This window comes from Suncus etruscus, chromosome 8 (genome assembly GCF_024139225.1).
Source record: "Suncus etruscus isolate mSunEtr1 chromosome 8, mSunEtr1.pri.cur, whole genome shotgun sequence".
NCBI lineage: Eukaryota > Metazoa > Chordata > Mammalia > Eulipotyphla > Soricidae > Suncus > Suncus etruscus.
Window position 1 is genome coordinate 42720025 of NC_064855.1, and position 23442 is coordinate 42743466.

At 39.5% G+C, this 23442-nt stretch overlaps 1 non-coding gene and 1 pseudogene across 1 annotated transcript; one reads left to right on the forward strand and one right to left on the reverse strand.

Moving 5' to 3' along the window:
- LOC126015920 (protein POLR1D-like) overlaps window positions 1-21910 on the forward strand; it is a 46950-nt pseudogene extending 25040 nt beyond the window's left edge.
- On the reverse strand, window positions 4290-4396 carry LOC126016929 (U6 spliceosomal RNA). The gene has a single exon (XR_007498613.1). It is a non-coding gene; the product is annotated as a U6 spliceosomal RNA (small nuclear RNA).
- Window positions 21911-23442: the final 1532 nt, after the last annotated feature.

Sequence of the window (23442 nt, forward strand, 5' to 3'; positions counted from 1 at the left end):
TTTGCTTGGTAATCTCATAAACAGTCTGGTGTTTAGTTTTGCTAAACATAGCAAACCTAGCATCCCAGATTTTGGGAATTTTAGAAGCCACATCCATTGGTGCAGGAGCCTATCCTGGAGTGCTCAGGAGTCCATGATGTGGACTCTGGCAATGCTTGGGTCTGTATGTGGTGCCAGTGACTAAAACCAGGGTCAGCAAGTTGGGAAAAAAATCTTAAGCCCTGTAATATTTGACCCAAATTAGCATATAAAATATATAAAAATATATTAAAAATGAATGTTATAAGAACATATGTATTATGTTAACCTGTTTTTCATTATTCCCAGGTACGTTTAGAAACAGTACATTGAACCTCATAATGGACTCAGCACTGAGTAGTAATTGAGAAATAGTTTGGCTGTGGGGATTATAACAGTATAGTAGAATTTCCCAGGGGACAGCATACTGAGACACGGATTGCCACTTAGAACTGTAGGTAGTTATAGTAATTATGACAGCATTGAACAGCAAAATGAGATTTTTGTTTGTTGTTTTATGGTGCTAGGGTCTTAACCTCACCCTCAGCAAAATCAGTTTCAGCATACAAGTTGCCCCAGGGTATTGAGACAGCTGGTAGCAGTGCTGTTTTCTCTGGGTATAATTTGAAACTTACTTCTACAATAATGCAAAGAAATGCACAGAGGTGAAGATGAAATGTTATGTGGAGCATGCTGCATAGACCTTTGCTTTCATGATTACAAGGCTTCTTTTTTCCAAAGAATATGGGTTATAGTTTTCTAGACTGGCACACTTCACAAATCCCTCAGTCTGTTGTGTTTGGGGAGTACTCTGCTTTTGTCCCTGGGCTCCCTAGTCACCTAACTTTTTAGCTGATTTGCCAGTCTCCTCCTCAGTGCCTATGTGATTGAAGAAGCCAGGACTGTGAGCAGGCTAACAGGCTTTTTTACCTGCAGTTTCTTGCCCTACTGCTCTGGTAAACAGCCATCTGGCTATTTGGTTTTGTGTCTTCACCTTCTAACCATCTGTAATAGAGAGGGAGTAATTGGGAGGAACTCAGTCAGTTACCCGCGTTTCTTCCACAAGCTGCTGGCTTAGACTCTAGGATGAGTTGGCTTTTTTTTTTTTTTTCTGCTTTGTCTATAAAATGGGTGATGGTCGGGAAAATAAAAGAGAGAGCACTGGTCATGTAGTGGGCACAGTCAGATTGCTTAAAAAAATGTTAATTCAGATTATTGGTTTTCTCCTGATTAAGATGTTATATATCACTATTTGATAGTTATTAATCATAAAACTATTAAAACTCAAAGTGGCAGGTGTGAAATCTGTAGAAATCCTAGGTATTTACTACCTCTGTCTTTCATCAGTTAGAAAGATTAAAATATTAAAGGTAGGAAGGAAATAACATTTATCCGTCCACCATCCACCACCACACCTTTGCAGTATCCTAGATTTAAGTAGACTTTTCAGAAGACAGGTAATGATAACTGCAAGAAGAAAATGCTTGATTTTTTAAAAAAATCTTTAGTTAAGCACCATGATTACAAGCATGTTTGTAGTTGGGTTTCAGTCATAAACAGAATACCCCCCTTCACCAGTGCAGTATTCCCACCACCAATGTCCCCCTCCTCCCGCACCCCTGCCTGTATTTATGACAGGCATTCTACTTCTCTCATTCTTTAACATTGTCATGATAGCTGTTAGTGTACTTATTTCCCTAACAGCATTCACCACTCTTTGTGGTGAGTTTCAAATTGTGAGCCAGTCCTTCAGGCCTTCCAGCCCTACTCTATTGTCTCTGGACCTTATTACAGTAATATCTTTAATTTTTCTTAAAACCCATAGTTGAGTGAGACTATTCTATATCTGTCTCTTTCCCTCTGACTTATTTCACTCAACATAATAGATTCCATGTATATCCACATATAGGAAAATTTCGTGACTTTATCTCTCCTGAAAAAATGCTTAATTTTTGTAAATTATATAGTAAACTTCCTCAAAAGAAGAAAAGAATGAAAACTTGCACTCCTTTCCATCATCCTCAGTCTCACTAATGGCCAGATTCTTTAGAAATATCCCAAAACATGCAGAAACCTTCTAGTCGAAGTATCTAGGGTTAACAGTTTGGAAAGAGAAATGAATCGTTTCACTTTTAAAGTTTAACATGGATGTACCACAGTTTCTTTATCTACTTACTCACCTGTTCTTGAGCACTTGGGATGTTTCCAGATTTCGGCTATTGTGGATAGTGCTGCAATGAACGTGGGAGTACAGATAGGTTTTTCTGCATCATATTATTGGGGCCTCTAAGGTACATTCACAGGAGCAGTATTGCCGTGATTATATAGAAGCTCAATTTCTAGTTTTTTTTGAGGAATGTTTATAATATTTCCCAAAAAGGCTGGACTATTTGACATTTCCACCAGGAGTGAATGAGAGTCCCTTTGTTCATTGCATCAATCTGTACCTACCTGATTGTACTTGTTCTTTTCAATGTGTTCTAGTCTTAGTGTTTTTTTATTTTATTTTTTTTTTATGATATATTTAAGTGCCATTATTACAAATTTGTTAGTAGTTTTGTTTTCAGTTATAGAAAAGAACCACCCCCTTCACCAGTCAACCTTCCCACCACCAATGTCCACCCCCACTTCCCCCACCCCCTGCCTGTATGCCAGACAGGCATTCTACTTCTCTCACTCATTACCATTGTCATGATAGTTGTTAGTGTAGTTATTTCTCTAATTGCCTTCACCACTTTTTGTGGTAAGCTTTATATCATGGGCTGGTCCCTTTCAGCCCTCAACTCTATTGTCCTCTGGGTATATTACTATATATTTATTTATTTTCTAAAATTCCACAGATTAGTGAGGCTTTTCTGTGTCTGTCTCTCTCCCTCTGACTTATTTTATTCAGCATAATAGTTTTCATGTCCATCCATGTATAGGAAAATGTCATGACTTTCATTTTTACTGATGGCTGCTTAGTATTCCATTGTGTACCTACAGTTTCTTTATCCATTCACCTGTGGTCGGGCATCTGGGTTGTTTCTAGATTCTGGCTATTGTAGATAGCAATGAATATAGATGTGCAGAAGGCATTTTTGTATTGATTTTTGTGTTCTTAGGGTATCTCTACAAGTGGTATAGCTGGATCATATGGGAGCTCAATTTCCAGGGGTTTGTTGTTTTGTTTGTTTGTTTGATTTTGAGGAATCTCCATATTGTTTTTCATAAAGGCTAGACTAGATGGCATTCCCACTACAAGTGAATGAGAGTTCCTTTCTCCCCACATCCCCGCCAGCTCTGATTGTTCTTGTTCTTTGTGATGTAGTATGAGGTGGTACCTCATCATTGTTTTGATTTGCATCTCCCTGATGATTAGTGATGTTTGGAGCATATTTTCATGTGCCTTTTGGTTATTTGTATTTCTTCTTTAAGGAAATGTCTGTTCATTTCTTCTCCCCATTTTTTGATGGGGTTAGATGGCTTTTCTTGTTAAGTTCTGTCAGTGTCTTGTATATCTTACATATTAGCCTCTTATTGTTTCTCCCATTCTGTAGGTGGCCTTTGTATTCTAGTCACTATTTCCTTTGAAGTGCAGAAGCTTCTTAACTTAATATAGTCCCATCTGTTTATTCTCAGCTTCCATTTGTTTGGACAGTGATGTTTTCTTCTTGAAGGTGCCTTTAGTTTCAATGTCATGGAGTGTTTTACCTAGTTTTCTTCTATATACCTGTGGTTCCAGGTTTGATTTCAAGATCCTTATCCATTTTGGATTTGACCTTGGTGCTGGGGTTAGCTGGATGTCAGAGTTTACTTTATGCACGTGGCTGATCATTTGTCCCAACACCACTTGTTGAAGAGGCTTTCCTTGCTCATTTTGTATTTCTTTCCGCCTTTATCCAAGAGTAATTTTATTGTATGTCTGGGGAACATTCTCTGAGTACTCAAGGTCTATTCCATTGATCTGAGGGTTTGTCTTTATTCCTTTTAGCTGGTACCCTTTGGGCATGCAGGATTTAGTCACACATATTCTTAGCTCTGGTAGTTTCTCTGTGATGATGTTTGACTGTTGATTCTTCCTGGAGATTTTCTTCTTGGGTCTCTGGGACTCCAATGATTCTTAAGTTGTTTCTGTTGAGCTTATCAAAGACTTCTATTTTCATCTGTTCATATTCTTTGAGTAATTTTTCCATTGTCTGATCATTTGCTTTAAGGCTTTTTTCCAATCTCTTCTGCTGTATGGAATTGTTTTGCATCTCATCTTCCAGCTCACTAATTCTTTTTTTTTTTTTAATATGGAACGCTTCACGAATTTGCATGTCATCCTTGCGCAGGGGCCATGCTAATCTTCTCTGTATCGTTCCAATTTTAGTATATGTGCTGCCGAAGCGAGCACACCAGCTCACTAATTCTATCCTCAGCTGCTGTTACCCTGTTGGAGAGCTTATCCATTGAATCTTTCAATTCGTCTACTGAGTTTTTTAGACCTGTTATTTGACCTGATATTTCAGTTTGGAGTTTTCTGATTCTATCTTCATATTCTCTTGATTCTTATTAGTGGTTCTATACTTTCTTTGAGTTTCTGTGAACATCCTCCATATTTCTTCTCTAAACTTCATACTGAAAGACTAACTAGGTCAGGGGTCTCAAACTCGCAGCCCGTGGGCTGTTTGCAGCCCTCCGTACATTTTGTGGCCCTGCCCTAGAGGAATCTTTTTTTTTGTTTTGTTTTGTTTTAGTTGTTTGGGTCACACCCTCCAATGTTCAAGTGCTTTACTACTGCCTTTGCACTCAAGGATCACCCCGACTTTGCCTCCTGTGGCCCCCCGGGTAAATTGAGTTTGAGACCCCTGAACTAGGTGGTTGGCCGTTGTCAGGTTCATCAAAGTTGTCATCTTTATTCTCAATGCCCTGATGTTGGTCTGCATAGTTTCCCCATTGTCACACTTGTGGGTTTTTTCTATGTGTTTGTGGCGATATTCATTGGCTAGATGGAGTACGCAGCCTGCGAAGCAGAGTGGCCGCACTCCTCTGCTTCCACCCCTTGTAGCGGGAGGCTCACCTCAGAAGAAACGAGCCCTGAGGATGGATGCCAGGGACTATCAAAGTTCCCAGGCTGGAGCAAACAGGGGGAGGCCTCAAAAATATCTGCCGTGCCCTGTCTTTATTCTAATACCATCCTGTTTTAAAATGTCTATTGATTTGTAGTACAATTCTAAAGTTGGGGGTGTTTTAGGTCTTTTGGTGTGAGATGGTGTCTCACTGTTGTTTTGATGTTTATTTTGGTCTCCCTGATTAATGATGTAGAGCATTCTTTCGTGTGTCCTTTGGCCATTTGAATTTCTTTGAGGAAGTTTCTGTTCATCTAGATTTTTTGTTGTTTTTTGTTGTGATCTCTGCTATTGGCTTAAATGTTTCTACCCCAACATCCTTTATTGTCCATGAACACCACCAGAATGATTCTGAGTTCAGAACCAGGAGTAAGCATTAATCAAAATGGATATTGGGTGAATAGTTTCTCCTAGTCCATGGGCACTCTTTGTATCCTCATCATGGTTTTCCTTTTCTAAGGAAGGAAGTTTCTTAGTTGAACATAGTCCTATTTGTTTATCTTTCCTTCCACTTACTTACTCACTGAACTTCATCTTTGAAGATGCCTTTAGCTTCAATGTCATGGAGAGTTCTGCCTATGTTTTCTTCTCTGTGCCTATATGATTACTACACAGTGCAATACTACTAATCAGCTGATAAGAAAAATGAAGTCATAAAATGTGCTTATACGTGATGGATTGTGGAGAGTATTATGCTAAACAAAATTATGCTCTGAGTCATAGGGAGAGGAGAACATAGAATGATCTTTATGAGTTTTGCCAGTGGTCTATCAATCTTGTTTATTTTTTCAAAGACCCAACTTCTGCTTTCGTTGAACTTTCAGGTTTTTTTGGTTTTCCACTTCATTGAGTTCTGCTTTCAGTTTTGTTATTTCCTTCTGTCTCCCTATTTTTGGTTCCTTTTGTTAGTCATTTCTAATTTTATGAGCTGCGTCATTAAGTTATTCAGGTATGCCCCTTCTTCCTTCCTGATTTGTGCTTGTAGAACTATAAATTTTCCTCTCAGGACCTGCCTTTTTGCTGTGTCCCATAGATTCTGGGCAGTTTGTGTCTTCATTATCATTTGTTTCCAGGAAATTTTGACTTCCTCTTTGATTTCATCTCAGACCCACTGGTTGTTCAGTAGCAGGGTGTTTAATTTTCCAATTGTTAAAGTTTTTTCTTCTGTGTTCCTTTGTAGTTCACATCTAATTTGAGAGCCTTGTGGTCAGCAAAGTTAGCCTGCAAGATTTCTACCCACTTGATTTTATGGAGGTATGTTTTATGTGTCAGCATGTGGTCTATCCTGGAATAATGACCATGTACATTTGGAGAAGAATGTGTATCCAGGTTTTTTGGGGGGTGGAGTGTCTTTTATATATATATATATATTATATATAATATATATATATATAATATATATATATATATATATATACTAGTCCTCTTTCTTCCATAACTCTTTTTAGGCTAGTATGTTTTTGTTGGGTTTCAGTCTGGTTGACCTATCAAGTATTGACAGGGCCATGTTGAGGTCCCCACAATTATTGTGTTATTATTGATGTCTTTCAGATTTGTCAGTAATTGTATTAGATAATTTGCTGGTCTCTCATTGGGTGCATATATGTTTAATAGTCTGATTTCTTCCTGTTGCACATATCCCTTGATTAGTACATAGTGTCCATCTCTGTCCCTTACCACTTTTTTGAGTATAAAGTGGTGTCATCAGATATTAATTTGGCCACCCCAGCTTTTTTTAAAGGTGTTGTTTGATTGGATGATTTTCCTCCAGCCTTTGATTTTGAGTCTATATTTGTTCTGACTATTCAGGTCTGTTTCTTGTAGGCAACAGAAGGTTGGATTCATCTTTTTGACCCATTTTTCCACTCTGTGTCTTTTATTGTGAATTTAGTCCATTTGACATTGAGGGAGATGATTGTCATAGGATTTAATGTCATCTTTGTAGATAAGTTTGCTGTGTTTGTTGGTCTCACTTTGTCTTAGAGTAGACCTTTCAGTTTTTCCTTTAAGGCTGGTTTTTCATCTGTGAAGTTTCAAGCTGTTGTTTATCCATGAAGCGATGTATCCTTCCTTCAAACCTGACGTGAGTTGGGTTGGGTGCAGTATTCTCGGTGTGAAGCATCATTTCATTCAATCTTGTCACATATCCCACCACTGTCTTCTGGCCTTGAGAGTTTCTTGTGACATGTCTGCTGTAAGTCTTAGGTGCTCCTTATGAATGTAATTTCCCTTTTTGGATCTTGCTGCTTTCAGTATTCTATCTCTAGCTGTGGGATTTGTCATTGTAATGAGGGGTGTGTCTTGGGGTATTTTTTTTTGGGTCTCTTTTTGCTGGTACTCTGGGGCATGCAGGATTTGATTGCATGTAGTCTTTAACTCTGGGAGTATCCCTTTGATTAATGTCTTTGGACAGTTGATTCTTCCTAGAGATCTCCTACGTGGGCCTCTGGGACTCCAATGATTCTATTGTTTCTGTTGAGTTTATCAAAGACTTCTATTTTCATCTGTTCACATTCCTTGAGTACCTTTTCTATTGCCCGATCATTTGTCTTAAGGTTCTTTTCCAATTTCTTCTGCTGTGTTGAGTTTTTCTGCATTTCATCTTCCAGCACACCAATTCTGTCCTCAGCTGCTGTTACCCTGCTGTCAAGGCCATCCACTGGGTTTTTTAGTTCAGCTACCATGTTTTTCAGATCTCTTATTACAGTTTGGAGTTTTCTGATTTCTGTCTTTGTGTTCTGTTCAGATTGATCTATGCTTTCTTTGAGTTCTACAAACATCTTCCATATGGCTACTCTAAACTCCTTATCCGAGAGGTTAATCAGATGGTTGGGATTTTTTAGGTCATCCGAGCTATCGTCTTCATTCTCTGTGCACGGTGTTTGCCTGCGAGGTTTCCCCATTGTCACGCTTGTAGTGTGAATTTTTCTGCGTGTTGTGGTGGGGTTCATTGGTTAGAAAGAGTGCGTAGCCACGAAGCGAAGCGGAGCAGCTGTGCTCTTCTGGAGCCTTGGGAGAGCTATTTTTCTAGGCCCTTTTCAGCCCACTCCCAAGAGGTTTCATAGAAAGGACAGTGGAATAACACGCACAGGCAACACTCATAGTAATCACTGTGCGGGCGTAGATTTTCTCAGCCTGATGTCACAAACAGGGGACGTTCCTTTCTGCAGAATACTGCGGATAGCCGGTTTTCATGGTCAGACACAGTTCCTTGGCACTCCAGCCCTTGGATGAGCCTCTGGGAGAGCTATTTTTCTGAGCCCTTTTCGGCCCACTCCCAAGAGGTTTTGGAGACAGGACAGTGGAAAAATGATATCAAGGTTTTCAATCCATTTGATTTGACTTTTGTGCATAGTGTTAAAGAGAGATCTGAGGGGTTTTTTTGTTTGTTTGTTTGTTTGTTTGTTTTGCACGTGGCTAACCAATTGTCCCAGCACCACTTTTGAAGAGGGTTTCCTTGCTACACTTTGTGTTTCTTGCCCCTTTATCAAAGATATTGAATTGTATATTCAGTATATAGAAATTACTTGCTTACTTTAACCTCAGGTGCTATATCTAAGGACTGTCATGAACTGAGAGTTTATAGAATATATACAAGTGCAAATATCAGTCCAGGGGGCTAAGGGTGGATGTGTAGGACTTTGGTGGTGGAGGGAGGACAACACTGGTGGTGAGAATGGTCCTCATTCACTGTACTGTATGCCTGAAATCCAACTATCAAAGACTTGTAATTCACAATGGTTTCAATAAAAAAAAGTTTTAAAGTACAAATAAAAGTTCAGAGTTGAGGGGCTGGAGAGAGAGCATGGTGGTAAGGTGTTTGCCTTTCATGCCAGAAGGACGGTGGTTTGAATCCCGGCATTCCATATGGTCCCCTGAGCCTGCAGGAGCAATTTCTGATGCGTAGAGCCAGGAGTAACCCCTGAGGCACTGCTGGGTTGTGATCCAAAAACCCAAAAAAGTTCAGAGTTGATACATAGTAGTCCATTGATCTGTAGTAACAGTAATAGACCTGGAAAATTCGCAGATGTAGAACTCTATCTTAAGATATTAAGTTATTTTCAGTTTAACTTTACTTTATTTTAGTCAAGTAAAACTAGTTTTTAAATAAATTTACCTAAAGGAATGGTTGTATGGGGGGTGGCGGAGAAAGACATACTCAAGAGAGAAATATAGCTCCAGAGGGAAAAAATCCAGAGACTACACATCTCTAATTGAGATGTGGGAAAATCTCCAAGGTAGATAATTGTAAGCCTTTTAAATGAACATTTCTATGAAAATTCTCATTAACCCTTCTTGTTAACTCAGGATTTTTTTTTCTTTTTTGTTTTTGAACCACACCCAGCCATACTCAGAGCTTACTCCTGGCTCTGCAACAGAGATCACTCTTGGCTGGGTTCAGGGGACTATCTGTGGTGCTGGGAGTGCCAGCTGCATGTAGGGCAAGCACCCTGTCCACTGTATAACTTTGGCTATCTCATTTTGGTTGATTGTTTTGATTTTTTTTAAATAAACATCAGATCTTCTACTCAGGTTTTTATTAACTTCTATTAACCTAAGTGATTTATGAGACTTTGGGTTGCTGTTGTGAATAATACTTTATATATTAGCTTACTGAATGGGGTGTGACCCAAAAAAAAAAAACAAACAAACAAAAAAAAAACACTGAATGTGATGAACACACACGAATTTTCTTTTCCTGAATGAATAATAATAAAAACAACAACATAGATTTGCAATCTTTTATTTTAATACCCTTGAACTCATAAACTTCTAAACTTTGATATTTTACAAAGGCATTATATATTATACATAAGGTTGCAAAGCAAACACACATGGATTAGCACATTAGCATTCTTCAGCAAGCTTAAGAAGGCTTCTACTAAGCAGGATAAAGCCTAAAAACAGCCCTGTGTCAGAAAAGGTCAGGTTTTGCTGACAAATAAGTTTTTGTATTTAATGGGGGTTGTGGGGAATGGAGGCCCACATACACAACTATGCTTGAGCTATTCCTGCCTCTGTGCTTAGGAGTTGACCCCTGGCACTGCTAGGGGGAACATGCTCAGTGTAGTTATTTCTTTTTTTTTATTTTATTTTATTTTATTTTATTTTATTTTTTTGGTTTTTGGGCCACACCCGGCGTTGCTCAGGGGTTACTCCTGGCTGTCTGCTCAGAAATAGCTCCTGGCAGGCACGGGGGCCCATATGGGACACCGGGATTCGAACCAACCACCTTTGGTCCTGGATCGGCTACTTGCAAGGCAAACACCACTGTGCTATCTCTCCGGGCCCCCAGTGTAGTTATTTCTATAACTGCACTCACCACTCTTTGTGGTGAGCTTCATGAAGTGAGCTGGAAGTTCCAGCCCTCCTATCATTGTCTCAGGATTGTTTCAAAAATGACTTTTCTTTTTTTTTTTTTTCTTTTCTTTTTCTTTTTTTTTTTTCTTTTTTGTTTTTGTTTTGTTTTGTTTTGTTTTTTGTTGTTGTTGTTGTTTTTGAGCCATGACCGGTGTTGCTCAGGGGTTACTCCTGGCAGGCACGGGGGACCATATGGGACAACGAGATTTGAACCAACCACCTTTGGTCCTGGATCGGCTGCTTGCAAGGCAAACGCCGCTGTGCTATCTCTTCAGGCCCAACTTTTTATTTTTCTTAAAATCCATAGATGAGTGAGACCATTCTGCGTCTCTCTCTCTCTCTCTCTCTCTCTCTCTCTCTCTCTCTCTCTCTCTCTCTCTCCCTCCCTCCCTCTCTCCCTCTCTCTCTCTCCCTCCCTCCCTCCCTCCCTCCTTCTCTCTCTCTCCCTCCCTCTCTCTCTCCCCCCCCCTCTGGCTTACTCACTCAGCATGATAGATTCCATGTACATCCATGTATAGGAAAATTTCATGACTTCATCTCTCCTGACGGCTGCATAATATTTCATTGTGTATATGTACCACCATAACCATGTGAATGAATAAGGGAACTGGAAAACCTGTCTAGAGTACAGGTGGGGGTGGGGTGGGATGGAGGGAGATTTGGGACATTGGTGGTGGGAATGTTTCACTGGTGAAGGGGGGTGTTCTTTACATGACTGAAACTTAATCATAATCATATTTGTAATCAAGATGCTTAAATAAAGATATTGTAAAGAAAAAAAAGGGGGAACATGCTGTTTTGGGGATTGAATGAAGGGCTGTATATGAGACAAGTGCCTTATATACCATTCTGGCTTTAGTCCCCAAATGGGTTTTGATGTCATTAAAGAAAATAACTTGTTTTTCAAAATTTGAATTATGGATCAGAAATTACAGGTCTAGGGGCTAGAGTGATATGATAGTACAGTGGGTAAAATGCTTGCTTTGCATGTTGCCACCCAGTTTTGCTCTTCAGCACCACCAGGAGTAATCCTTGAGTATGGAGGCAGAAGTAATCTCTGAGTAACATCTGGTCTGACCAAAAAAAAAAAAAAAATTACAGACTTAGGGTAATTAGACAGACACTTTGCTAAGTGCTTTACACAGTATTTTATTAAATACTCTACTATTTTCATTTAAAAGTAGGGAAAACTGATGCAGAGAAGTGTTAACCAACTCCAAGGGCATTTTACAGTTTAGGTAGAAGAGCTAGAATATGAGAGAAAGCTAATTAACATCTGCTGGGTACTTAATATATATCAGGTATTGTTTTAAGTATTTCACATATTCTCATTTGATCTGAGCCAACCCTTTAGGATTATTATTAGCAATAATCGTGGTGTTATGCCCAGTTAACAGATAAGTGTCAATTGAATTTTATATAAATTCACAAGGTTCAGTCTGATAGTGTGATCCCAGAGCGTAGATGCTTAGCCAGTATGAGCTAAGTACATTACAATAAAACATCTGACTATGAGATTCAACAAAACTAATTACCACATTAAAGACCCAAGTTGTTCTTTCCCAATAGATTTCCTAAAATATCTGCCTTGATGTTACTTTTATTTGGGGGAGGGCCCACACCTAGCAGTGCTCAGGGCTTACACCTGGCTTTGTGCTCAGGAACCATGTCTGCTGGGACTCAGGGCAATCATTTGTGATGCTGGAGATTGAACCCAGGCTAGCTGCATGCAAAGGAAGTCCCCTACCTACTGTGACTATTGCTTCAGTTCATAATGATTTTCTTATATTTGGATATATTTAGTGCAGATTTTATAATTTCTTTGTAGAGAATCATTCACTTGTATATCGTTACATCTACTTGTATCTCACCCATCCCATCCCATCTCATTGATTGATTATGAATTAAAAAAGAATGAATATGCACTTTGCCATCATTTCTAAAATGTTCTGGCCTTTCAGAAGACACTTTTAAAACCTTTTGCATTTGCATTTGCAAGTTACCAGGTTTGCTCTAAACTATCCTTGTTGCTTCATCTCGAGTAGAATTCTAGCGACAATCTGAAGATCAGTTTTCTTGTGAACTTTATTCTGGAAAGACATCTCATTCTCTGAATAGCTCTGTGTCAGCCATGTTGAGTATGGGTAGCAGCACCAGCGTGGAAGCTAGGAAATTTTCCTCAGACTTCATGACCTTTGCAATCTGTTAGAATGTCTTTGTGGTCATCGCCATTTACATACTGTGATATAGGTGAGCTCTTAGGGGAACTCTCACTAGAATTTTGAGTATGTGGTGGGGAAAATCCTGGCTTATTGTTCTGCCTGTTAATAAATATATTGTTATTTTAATGTGGGTTTTTATGGCTTTTTTTTTTGTTCTTGTATTTTTTTTTCAAAAACCTTTTCTTTTTTTTTTTTTTTTTTTTTGGTTTTTGGGCCACACCCTGTGACGCTCAGGGGTTACTCCTGGCTATGCGCTCAGAAGTTGCTCCTGGCTTCTTGGGGGACCATATGGGGCACCGGGGGATCGAACCGCGGTCCGTCCTAGGCTAGCGCAGGCAAGGCAGGCACCTTACCTCCAGCGCCACCGCCCGGCCCCTTCTTTTTTTTTTTTAATCAGGTAAAGGCAAGATCTCTTTTTGATAAAGCTTAAGATATGAGTTTTTGACTGTTTTATACTTTATACTTTTTTTTTATTAACCATTTTACAGGTTTTTCTTTTAAACATAGAAGCATGAAGTATTGTCTAGAAAAAAGTTTTTAGCAGGAAATATTAACATGTATGCAATATTAATCTTCTTTTTTTTTTTACACCACCCATCACCAGTGCAACATTCCCATCACCAATGTCCCAAGTCTCCCTCCTCCCCACCCGACCCCCGCCTGTACTCTAAACAGGTTCTCGATTTCCCTCATACATTCTCATTATTAGGACAGTTCAAAATGTAGTTATTTATCCAACTAAACTCATCACTCTTTGTGATGAGCTTCCTGAGGTGAGCTGGAACTTCCAGCTCTTTTCTCTTTTGTGTCTGAAAGTTATTATTGCAGAATGTCTTTCATTTTTCTTAAAACCCATAAATGTGTGAGACCATTCTGCGTTTTTCTCTCTCTCTCTGACTTATTTCACTCAGCATAATAGATTCCGTGTACATCCATGTATAGGAAAATTTCATGACTTCATCTCTCCTGACAGCTGTATAATATTCCATTGTGTATATGTACCACAGTTTCTTTAGCCATTCGTCTGTTGAAGGGCATCTTGGTTGTTTCCAGAGTCTTGCTATGGTAAATAGAGCTGCAATGAATATAGGTGTAAGGAAGGGGTTTTTGTATTGTATTTTTGTGTTTCTAGGGTATGTTCCTAGGAGTGGTATAGCTGGATCGTATGTGAGCTCGATTTCCAGTTTTTGGAGGAATCTCCATATCGCTTTCCATAAAGGTTGAACTAGACGGCATTCCCACCAGCAGTGGATAAGAGTTCCTTTCTCACCACATCCCCGCCAACACTGTTTATTCTCATTCTTTGTGATGTGTGCCATTCTCTGTGGTGTGAGGTGGTATCTCATCGTTGTTTTGATTGCATCTCCCTGATGATTAGTGATGTGGGAGCACTTTTTCATGTGTCTTTTGGCCATCTGTATTTCTTCTTTGTCAAAGTGTCTGTTCATTTCTTCTCCCCCATTTTTTGATGGGATTAGATGTTTTTTTCTTGTAAAGTTCTGTCAGTGCCTTGTATATTTTGGAGATTAGCCCCTTATCTGATGGGTATTGGGTGAATAGTTTCTCCCTCTCAGTGGGTGGCTCTTGTATCTTGGGCACTATTTTCCTTTGAGGTGCAGAAGCTTCTCAGCTTAATATATTCCCATCTGTTAATTTCTGCTTTCACTTGCTTGGAGAGTGCAGTTTCTTCCTTGAAGATGCCTTTAGCCTCAATGTCCTGGAGTGTTTTACCTACGTATTGTTCTATATATCTTATGGTTTTGGGGCTGATATCGAGGTCTTTAATCCATTTGGATTTTACCTTCGTACATGATGTTAGCTGGGGGTCTAAGTTCAATTTTTTGCAAGTGGCTACCCAGTTGTGCCAACACCACTTGTTGAAGAGGCTTTCTTTGTTCCATTTAGGATTTTTTGCTCCTTTATCAAAAATTAGGTGATTGTATGTCTGGGGAACATTCTCTGAGTATTCAAGCTTATTCCACTGATCTAAGGGCCTGTCCTTATTCCAATACCATGCTGTTTTGATAACTATTGCTTTGTAGTAAAGTTTAAAGTTGGGGAAAGTAATTCCTCCCATATTCTTTTTCCCAATGATTGCTTTAGCTATTCGAGGGTGTTTTATTGTTCCAAATAAATTTCAAAAGTGCCTGGTCCACTTCTTGAAGAATGTCATGGGTATCTTTAGGGGGATCGCATTAAATCTGTACCAGTGCTTTGGGGAGTATTGCCATTTTAATGATGTTAATCCTGCCAATCCATGAGCAGGGTATGTGCTTCCATTTCCGCGTGTCCTCTCTTATTTCTTGGAGCAGAGTTTTATAGTTTTCCTTGTATAGGTCCTTCACATTTTTAGTCAAGTTGATTCCAAGATATTTGAGTTTGTGTGACACTATAGTGAATGGAGTTGTTTTCTTAATGTCCATTTCTTCCTTATTAGTATTGGTGTATAGAAAGGCCATTGATTTTGTGTGTTAATTTTGTAGCCTGCCACCTTGCTATATGAGTCTATTGTTTCTAGAAGCTTTTTGGTAGAGTCTTTGGGGTTTTCTAAGTAGAGTATCATGTCATCTGCAAACAGTGAGAGCTTGACTTCTTCCTTTCCTATCTGGATTCCCTTGATATCCTTTTCTTGCCTAATCGCTATAGCGAGTACTTCCAGGGCTATGTTGAATAGGAGTGGTGAGAGAGGACAGCCGTGTCTTGTGCCAGAATTTAGAGGAAAGGCTTTCAGTTTTTCTCCATTGAGGACAATATTTGCCTCTGGCTTGTGGTAGATGGCCTTAACTATATTGAGAAAGGTTCCTTCCATTCCCATCTTGCTGAGAGTTTTGATCAAGAATGGGTGTTGGACCTTGTCAAATGCTTTCTCTGCATCGATTGATATGATCATGTGATTTTTATTTTTCTTGCTGTTGATGTTGTGTATTATGTTGATAGATTTACGGATGTTAAACCAGCCTTGCATTCCTGGAATGAAACCTACTTGATCGTAGTGGATGATCTTCTTAATGAGGCATTGAATCCTATTTGCCAGGATTTTGTTGAAGATCTTTGCATCTGCATTCATCAGCGATATTGGTCTGTAATTTTCTTTTTTCGTAGCATCTCTGTCTGGTTTAGGTATCAAGGTAATGTTGGCTTCATAAAAGCTATTTGGAAATTTTCCTGTTTTTTCAATTTCATGAAAGAGTCTTGCCAGGATTGGTAGTAGTTCCTCTTGAAAGGTTTGAAAGAATTCATTAGTAAATCCATCTGGGCCTGGGCTTTTGTTTTTGGGCAGACATTTGATTACTTTCTTAATTTCCTCAATAGTAATTGGTGTGTTTAGATATGCTACATCCTCTTCATTCAATCGTGGAAGATTATAAGATTCCAAAAATTTATCCATTTCTTCCAGGTTTTCATTTTTAGTGGCATAGAGTTTCTCAAAGTAGTTTCTGATTACCCTTTGAATCTCTACCATATCAGTAGTGATCTCTCCTTTTTCATTCCTAATACGAGTTATCAAGTTTCTCTCTCTTTCTTTCTTTGTTAGTTTTGCCAGTGTTCTATCAATCTTGTTTATTTTTTCAAAGAACCAACCTTCTTGCTTTCGTTGATCTTTTGGATGGTTATTTCTGGTTTCCACTTCATTGATTTCTGCTCTCAGCTTTGTTATTTCCTTCTGCCTCCCTATTTTTGGATCCTTTTGTTAAGCACTTTCTAATTCTATGAGCTGCGTCATTAAGCTATTCAGGTATGCCCCTTCTTCTTTCCTGATGTGTGCTTGCAAAGCTATAAATTTTCCTCTCAGTACTGCTTTTGCTGTGTCCCATAGGTTCTGATAATTTGTGTCTCCATTGTCATTTGTTTTCAGGAAGGTTTTGATTTCCTCTTTGATTTCATCTCGGACCCACTGATTATTCAGTATGAGGCTATTTAACTTCCAGGTGTTAAAATTTTTCTTCTGTGTCCCTTTGTAGTTTATATATAATTTCAGGGCTTTGTGGTCAGCAAAGGCAGCCTGCAAAATTTCTATCCTCTTGATATTATGGAGGTATGTTTTGTGTGCTAACATGTAGTCTATCCTAGAGAATGTCCCATGTACATTAGAGAAGGATGTGTATCCAGGCTTCTGGGGGTGGAGTGTCCTGTATATATCTACTAGGCCTCTTTCTTCCATTTCTCTCCTCAGGTCTAGTATATTCTTGTTGGGTTTCAGTCTGGTTGACCTGTCTAGTGTTGACAATGCCGTGTTGAGGTCTCCCACAATTATTGTGTTGTTATTGATATTATTTTTCAGATTTGTCAACAGTTGTATTAAATATTTTGCTGGCCCCTCATTCGGTGCATATATGTTTAGGAGGGTGATTTCTTCCTGCTGTACATATCCCTTGATTAATACAAAATGTCCATCTTTGTCCCTTACAACTTTCCTAAGTATAAAGTTTGCATCATCTGATATTAATATGGCCACTCCTGCTTTTTTTTTGGGTGTTGTTTGCTTGGATAATTTTCCTCCAGCCTTTTATTTTGAGTCTATGTTTGTTCTGACTACTCAGGTGCGTTTCTTGTAGGCAGCAGAAGGTTGGATTGAGTTTTTTGATGCATTTAGCCACTCTGTGTCTCTTAACTGGTGCATTTAGTCCATTGACATTGAGAGAAAGAATTGTCCTGGGAGTTAGTGCCATCTTTATATTAAAGTTTGGTGTGTCTGTTGGTAAGCCTTGTCTTAAAGTATGCCGTTCAGTTTTTCTTTTAAGAATGGTTTTTGAGTCTGTGAAGTTTTTGAGCTGTTGTTTGTCTGTGAAACTATGTATTGTTCCTTCAAACCTGAAAGTGAGTTTTGCTGGGTGCAGTATTCTAGGCGAAGCATTTATTTCATTGAGTTTTGTCACTATGTCCCACCACTGCCTTCTGGCCTTGAGTGTTTCTGGTGACAGGTCTGCAGTAAATCTCAAGGATGTTCCCTTGAATGTAATTTCTCTTTTCGATCTTGCTGCTTTCAGAATTCTGTCTCTATCTATGGGATTCGTCATTGTGACTAGGATGTGTCTTGTGGTGTTTTTTCTGGGGTCTCTTTTAGTTGGCACTCTTCGGGCATGCAGGATTTGATCACATGTATTCATTATCTCTGGTAGTTTCTCTTTAATGATGTTCTTGACTGTTGATTCTTCCTGGAGATTTTCTTCCTGAGTCTCTGGGACTCCAATGATTCTTAAGTTGTTTCTGTTGAGCTTATCATAGACTTCTATTTTCATCTGTTCCCATTCTTTGAGTAATTTTTCCATTGTTTGATCATTTGCTTTGAGGCTTTTTTCCAATTTCTTCTGCTGTATGTAATTGTTATGTATCTCATCTTCCAGTGTACTGATTCTATCCTCAGCTGCTGTTAACCTGTGGGAAATCTCAAACATGTTTTTCTTCAATTCATCTACTGAGTTTCTCAGACTGTTATTTGATCTGAAATTTCTGTTTGGAGTTTTCTCATTTCTATCTTCATATTCCTCTGATTCTTTTTAGTTTTCTCTTCTATACTTTGTTTGAGTTCTTTGAACATGTTCCATATTGCAACTCTAAACTCCTTATCTGAGAGACTGACTAGGTGGTTTGGTCATGTTCAAGTCATCAGAGTTTGCCATCTCATTCTCTATGTCTGGCACTGGCCCGTGTTGTTTCCCCATTGTCACACTAGTACTGCGTGTTTTTCTACGTGTTGTTGTGATTGTATTCATCGGCTAAATGCCTGTGCACCGTCGCGAAGGGGAAGCGGAGCAACCGTGCTCCTCTGGCTTCTCCCTTTCTGGGCGTGTCGACTCACCTCCATGGAAGGCTCACAGGACGGGCAGGCTGGCAGATGGGCCGCACCCAGGATGAAATCAGGCCAAAAATGCAGGACAGCAGAGTAGAGAGGCAGAAGTGTGCTGGCATCTGAGATCCAGCGAAGTTCAGTGGCTCCTCCCTTTCTGGGCGTGTCACAGGAAGGCAGGCTGGCTGATGAGCCGCACCAAGGGTGAAATCAGGCCGAAAATGCAGGACAGCAGAGTAGAGAGGCAGAAGGGTGCTGGCATCTGAGATCCAGCGAAGTTCAGTGGCTCCTCCCTTTCTGGGCGTGTCGACTCACCTCCACGGAAGGCTCACGGGAAGGCAGACTCCCCGGAAAGTTCACAGGAAGGCAGGCTGGCTGATGAGCCTACCAAGGGTGAAATCAGGCCGGAAATGCAGGACAGCAGAGTAGAGAGGCAGAAGGGTGCTGGCATCTGAGATCCAGCGAAGTTCAGTGGCTCCTCCCTTTCTGGGCGTGTCGACTCACCTTCACGGAAGGCTCACGGGAAGGCAGACTCCCCGGAAAGCTCACAGGAAGGCAGGCTGGCTGATGAGCCACACCAAGGGTGAAATCAGGCCAGAAATGCAGGACAGCAGAGTAGAGAGGCAGAAGGGTGCTGGCATCTGAGATCCAGCGAAGTTCAGTGGCCCAAAAACCTTTTCTTAATTCAATCTAGAAAAGACCAGACTCATCTTATGAATCCTGAAATGATTCACTCAGTCAGGTGAAAATAGTAGGGAACTAATGTCTGACATCAGCTACTCTTGGCAAATATGAAATGCTCCTCCCCTTAGTTATCACTTACCAGGATATTCTGGTGCAGACCCCTGAACTAACATCCCAGGAGAACTCAGGAAAACTCAGTTGGGGCCTCAAAGAGGAGGAATCAACCTTTCATGATTAGTCCTGGCAAGACTCCCAAGAGCCCCTATGCTCGACTCCATCCTGACCTAGGGCTGTGTTGCCTCTATGAAGGCAACACAGATGAGGCCAAATTCAGGCATAGTCAGTTGACTGGACCCGTGACTACCTAGAAAGTTGAATTCGTCCTCCTGGACACCTCATCCTGTGGCTCTGAGTTCCAGCACCCTTTCCCAATAAAGTCTCCTGTCTTGTCAGCACACAAATCTCCTGAGCTCATTCTCTTCCCCTTCTCAGGTGTGAGACTACCTCCAGGCCTTTAACAAAAAAAATGCCTTTTTACATTTTATCATCTTGAAGGGTAGATTTTTCTCCTGAAGACCAGTGGTGGCTGTTCTGTAACACTATAATACTCTTCTTAATCTTTGCCTAAATACCATGTAGCCTCCAGACCACTGTAGAGCCTTCCCCATCTCACCAAATCTCAGGGTGTCCCAGTAGGGATTTCTTTCCAGGAGGTAGAAATGGCTTTGCTTGGAACTCCTAAGGTAGCCTTAATGCTGGTGTGCAGTTTTCTGGAAACTCAAGGCTATTGAGACTACGGAAACAGAATTGTTTTGTGGAGGACCTTGCACTTGTTTGGGTTTTTGGGGTTGTTTTTTTGTTATGTTTTGTTCTGCCTTTCTTCATGACTTCTCATTTCATTAGCTATGTAAATGCTAGTGCTAAACAAAGAGAAAAACAGTAAAATCTTCTGTGCTTGCTTACTTACTCTCACATCAATTCTACAGTACACATCAGGTGCTTTTCCCCCACCTTCTTTCCTTTTTAGTCTAAGTTGAGAATTAAATACACCTAAGATGTTATATTGTTTTTCAGATATTTTTTCTATAATGGCTTAAAAGACATGTGTGATTGGTATAAGTGTTAATTAGATTGATGATCTTTGTATTATATTTATTTACACAGTACTAGATTACAGGATTATTGCAGTGATGTGCTGGTAGAAAATATGTGAAACTTCTTTGGATCCAATTTTGATAAAAGAATGAGTGTGCTAGCGCTAGGGATATGGCTTGTAGGGTTGATGTTGCATGCTTTATAGGCAGAGGACCCCTTGGAGCAATTCTCAAGCACTCAGCACCATATTTGCTTTGCATGTGCCAACTCAGGTTCCATCCCCAGCACCGCACATGGTCTTCCAAGGACCATTTGGGGCCACGCATGAGCGCAGAGCCAGAAATAGTCCCTAGAGTATAATAGCATTAGCTCCCACACCTTAAAATAAGAATCCAACATTATTGTTTTGCTTATATCATTCATCTGAATAATATGACTTGAAGATCAATATCCTCTTAAAACATAGCTCCCCCCCCACCTTTCAAAAAAAATGTAGGCTTTTTTTGTTGTTGTTGTTGTTCATTTTGGTTTTCTATTCCAAAATGAAAGATTCACTACACCTGGAAAATGAAACAAGTACTCTTATATGTGAGTATGTATATGCAGGTACATTTACCAATTTTATTAGTTCTATCTTCTGTTATGGGAGAATATGAGCCATGCAACTAATGGAATTGAGCCACCTTCCAATGGAGAAGGTGTTTGTTTGCAGACCTAGTTTGATTCCAGCACAACGTTTGGCCCCCTAGTACTGAGCAAAGCCAGGTTTAAGTCCTGAGCCACCAACAGGTGAGCCCCCTCATGGCCTGTAAAAAAAAAAAAAAGATACGATCTTCTATAAGGGGAGCCCTAGAATGTTCCCTGACAGAACATGGATTGTGTTTAAATGGTTTCAAGGCAATTATTAGGTTTTTTATTTTTATGGATTCATGAGACAATTTTAATTTCTAAAATTTAAATAATTTAGTACCAGTATTCAAGATATACAGCAAGACATACTTCTTTTTATTTCTTCAAGAAGGATTTATTTTTATTCTTTGGTAATTAAAAGGCCAATTTAATTTCAAAGAACAGATTATATTCATATCAAGGCTATTTTTACATTAGGAGAAAATATTAAACTGTTTCACTTTAGATTCATATTGTGGTCACATATGTACATTATAAATAGTAAAGTCAGTCCCATTAAGAAAGAAAGTTTTCAGATAGGGTCAAGCTGGCCTGTCTTGGAATTCCTGAGTGTCTTCATTTCCCCCGGTACTCAGAGTTTAGCACTAGGTGGCATGCAAGGAAAGCTCAACAAATGCAGAAACTTGAGTCTGCAGTAAAAGAATTCTTCCGTACTAACCATGTGCAGAGAGACTGTGAGTAATTATTCAATTTTTGATTGTTCTCTTTTTTTGCCCCCAGGATGAAGTGTCCTCTTGCTGCAAAATTAAGAGATTTCTCCTTAACACAATTAAGAACACATTGCCCTCCCATAAAGAGCAAGAGCAGAGCAAAAAGAAGGCAGTAAGGAGCCAGTGAAAAGCCAGGCCCAGAAAGAAGAAAACCCAAAGAAGCACCGACCCCACCCCTACAAGCACAGTGGTCAAGCCAGAGATTCCGCCCAAGCTTCCCTCAATCTAGGTCAAGGGGAGCGACGCTAGCAAGGAGAAGAGTGAAAAGCGCTCCAGAAAGCGATGAGACCAGGAAGAAACAGCCAGATACCACCAGCACCTCATGCAATCTGCCTGGAATCAGAATTGTGCAGAAGGTTCTTGAGCAAAAGCCTTGACCTGCCAAAATAAATAGCTACAAGTGATTTCTTTTACAGAGGTTCTTTTGTTGGGACAAGCAGAAAATGACCCAGAAACTCAAGAAAATCGACACAAAGGCCCTTACCCTAAAAATATGTTGGCTGGTTTAAGCTGCTTTAACAGCACAATATACATATGTATTATTTTTATCCTATTTTGTTTGGAAGTTAGTTTCAGAATAAATCTAGAACCTCAGAGTATTCAGTTATTGTCAAAATTAATTCTAATATTCATGATGTGCTGCAATTGTGGTCATTTTTCCAAAATTTCTCAAAAAAATAAAATACTTAAAAAATTCGATATATCACTTTTTGGAATGACAGATTAAAAATTTAGAAATCCTCTGGCCAGTAACTATATTTATGCAAAGTTGTAGTGCTTTTGAGGCTATAAATGTACCAAGAAATTCTTAGACAGCTTTGTATTTGTTTTCCTATAAGTGAATAATGTAGGAAATTCTCAATGGCTTTGAACTTAGTATTTCATGAGTATTAATAACCAGGGGTTTAAAACTTGCCTCCTTGTGCTTTCCTCACTTTAAAAAGATTTTCTATATTTAGTTTTTAGAGAATGTAAGTTTTAAGTGGTGCTTTAAAGGAGAACCCATAAGCATTAAAATTAATAGTCATTTTAGTTCTATATCTTATTTAGCTGGAGATCTATGATACCGCTCTTAGTGTAGTTACTTGAGAAATCTTAATTTTAAATAAAAGTGTGTTTACAGTGCCTTTTCTCAATACTAGTGTGACTCTTTTAATATACAATTACAGACCTTTCGAACCTGTATTCTTCCTTTCATACATCAAAATATTTGGCCAGGCACCCTCTTCACAGTCGATAAAAGGAAGAAGAATCTGTCTCTCCCTGTGGCCCCCCTCCCCAATTTTCCAAAGCATCTGACCTTATGCCTGGCTGCTCCCAGATAATCACTTGCCACAGGCTGCTCTTTGCTTCCTGGCAGCCAGAGGAAAAGCCCTTTCTAAATGCTAGAAAGGAGCATATCCAAAAAGTTAGTTTCAGGGTGTTATGACAAAAACCAGAATAGACTATGTGAGCTCCCCCACTAGAATGCCCCATTGCTGTCAGTACCTCTGAGCAAGCCCTGAAACCTTCTACTGCATCCAGACTTTCTAGAACCCAAGACTCTGGGGTTTCATCTGTTACTGTGCAGCAAAATACCTTCCATATACACAAATAATGTTTTGTTCATAGTATTTGAGCCAAATCTGATTTTGTAATTATTTGTGTTAAGTTTGAAATATTTCATATTACAAATAGCAGAGTCTCTTGCTATTTGTTTTTTTCTTCTTTTGGAGCCACAACAGACAGTACTCAGGGCTACTTACTCCTTGCACTGCTGGGGGGGAGGGTGGTGATAGTGG